Source organism: Vipera berus (assembly GCF_964194415.1).
Source record: "Vipera berus genome assembly, chromosome: 2".
Taxonomy (NCBI): domain Eukaryota; kingdom Metazoa; phylum Chordata; class Lepidosauria; order Squamata; family Viperidae; genus Vipera; species Vipera berus.
Window position 1 is genome coordinate 163872062 of NC_138203.1, and position 3315 is coordinate 163875376.

Below are 3315 nucleotides of genomic sequence, written 5' to 3' on the forward strand. Positions count from 1 at the left end.
TACAGTCCGCGGGAGCGCGCGCTTTCCCCCCCCCCCACCTCACCTCACCCGCCGCCGTCCCGCCCCCCCCCCGCCAGTTTCGGCGGCAACGCGCGCAAGCCCGAAAGCCCAGAGCTTCACTTGGAGCGCACACAATGCAACGCGCGCGCAACCGGCCCCGCCTTCCCACGCCCTGCTCAGGGGCTCCCCAAATTCCCAGTTAGCCAATGAGAAAGGGGGGGAGGCGGGGCTTGGGAGCTTCTGGCGGAGAAAGGGAGCCGAGCTTTTTTGCCTATTGTTTGTTGCGTCGCTTTCTGGGTCTCTCGACGGCCGGGTTGCGGAAGACTAGAGTGAGCGAAAGGACCGAGTTTGGGAGGGAGGGGGTGGAAGGCTGTCTGAAGTTTAAACCTTGAGGGAAGAATGACGCTTGCCTGGTCCAGCCCACGTTCGTGGGACTCGCCAAGCGACGTTCTTCAGGGCTGTAAAACGTGTGGCCGCATCAGACCTCGGCTCCCGAATAAGTTGTAACGTTTCGAGGGGTTTCGACTTTTTCAGCGCTCAGCGGCTTCTAGGCATTTTAGAACGCCGGTTAAACCCGGGAATCGAAATTCTTCATCCGGTGCGGGAATTGTAAGAACGTCTCCTCTAATTATTTCGTAATGCGCGTCGGCAAAGTGGTAACTTTCATCCTCGCTCTTCATTTCCTCACGATTCTTAAGAAATAAAGCGGAATCCAACTTCTGACTCTTATCATCTGTTGCCTCCGACGGGATGATTTCTCAGCTTTTTCGCTGCAGCCATCTATCCTGGAGTGCTCAGACGATCTTCCATCTTAATCCGTAACGGGATCGCCTTACTTGGCTTGGATTTAGGAGTGTACAGGTAGAATCACCCAACGGACAAATGATCTCGTTAGGAAATCCGCCAAGAAATAAAGCATGTTCAAAAATGAAAGTTTTGTGTTTCCCTCCTCTTAATTGTAGTAAATGTTTGAGACGAAGGTGAGAAAGGGAAAAGAAAACAAATACAAGTTTCTACAGTTCTGCAGTTTCCACCAGCTTTAGCATTGCTGAGAAACAAGTATGGTAATTTCAGTGAGGTGCTGCAGAATAATTGAGTTGTGAACTATGAGCTGGAAAATTGGATCTTGTCCTGAAGTCTAGATGGAAGCTGGATACATGAAATCGAGTCTAAATAATTTCATAATATTTTGACATGGGATCCTCCTGGAACAAATAAATCATCTGCAATCAGATAATTAAAATAATCAGAATTGGATGAATTTTGGCACTGTCATGCAACAAAAATAAGTGCATCAGAGGAGTGTATCCTCTTGATTTTGCCTTAAAAAAGAATGGAAACATTCACAAATATCTATCTATCTATCTATCTATCTATCTATCTATCTATCTATCTATCTATCTATCTATCTATCTATCTATCTATCTATCTATCTATCTCCCTGAACACCATGGATCTGGCAGTCTCTAAGACAAATACCTTGATCTGAGACACCTATCCTTTTTTTTCAAGAACTCCACTATTAACAGATCACATCCATTTTATGAGAAAGGTGCTATAGTTAGGAAACAGATTTTTTGAAATGGGATCCACATGAAATTGTCATCAAATCACAGATCATATCTATTGGCATGCAAAGAGTTGTGTCATGATGCAAAAATGTGGATTCAACTCAAAAAGCTCATTTTAATTTACTTATTTTATATAGGATGCACATAAAATCAATATCAAATATAGAATGTCTACATGCACTGAACTTTAGCCATCAAGGATCTGATTATTTCATCAAATAGGTGATTTTAAAGAATGGATCCTCTTGATTGTGCATAAACTCTACAGGTGATTCGCATGAAACCATCATCAGATCACATCCACTTACATTGAAGGTGCCTTCAAAATTTTGTATGCAATGGTTCTGGTACCATCATGGCACAAAAACATAGATCTTGGTGTATAAATCTTCACAGAACCACACATTTTTTAAATCTGCAATCTTCATGAAACCACAATTACATAAGTTACACCCATTTACACATAGGAACTCAACAATTTTGGAGGTGCTGTATCTCTAAAATGTGGAGATGAGTCATGGCGCTTTGTGGACCAAAATGATTTCACTTGGGAACTTCATAAAACCATAAAATCAGAGATATTTGCAGACAATGACAACCACACGTTCAAACTTTGGAGTCACCAGGCCCCCAAAATGAGACAGATTAGTATTTGAGTTACTATTACTATGAGTCCACATGATTTAATATCAAATAAATATAGAGCATCTGTTAGGGTTTAGTGCAGTTAGACAATAAAAATCTGAAGATTTCTGTGTCAGAAAACCATGAATGCAAGTCATTCTATCAGCTTAATTACATATGGTTTGTATGTGTGTTTCACATGCAAGAACAATAAAATCCATGTTACTCTGCATGCATTGAGCCATTAAAGCTATGGATCAGATAGGTGTTGGCATTGCTTTGGTACAAAAATAGGGATCTGTATTCACACAGATTTTCACCTGGGATCTTCAGAAGACCAGAATTAAATCACAATCTAGATGACATGAACTATGATTATCATGAATCCTTCATTTTGTGATACTGGCATGGTATAAAAATATGAATCCAAAATACTGTATGGATCCTTTACATATGATACTTAGATTTAGCTAGACCCATCATAAAATTATAGATATGTTCATCTGCACACAGAGTCCCTACAATCTGATTTGAAGGTTTTAATAACCTTGTACACAAATTCAGATCTGAAGTGATAATCTTCATATAACTATCTGATTGAACAAGGGATTTGTCTGCACAGAATAAATAATTACAATCACGAATTCATTACTTAAGGTGCCAAAGTAGCAATAAAATAATACAAGGTATAAGGCAGGGACACTCATTTCAATTTTTTCCCCATGGGATCTGACTGAATCTAATGCTAAAATATGTATCATATATACCGGAGGGTTAGTATGGAGAAATAAAGTCAAATCTATGTTTCAATGATTCATTCTGCAGAAATGATGTGATCTGTAATATGACAATGATTTCATGCAGATTTCTTAAAAAAATAATTGTGATGCATCACATCCATGGTTTTTGCATATGATGGTTTTGAAAATCCAGAGGCATCATTGTGATGACATACTGATTTGCATATGGGATCTCTCTGCATCTGATATAAAAACATGTATTATATACACATCAGAATAATTAAGAGTAAAAATGATACATCTGCAATTCAGTATCTCATTCTTGCTGACAGATTGTATCTTTAAGTTGATTGTTAAAAAATCTTATCTAAAAGAATATA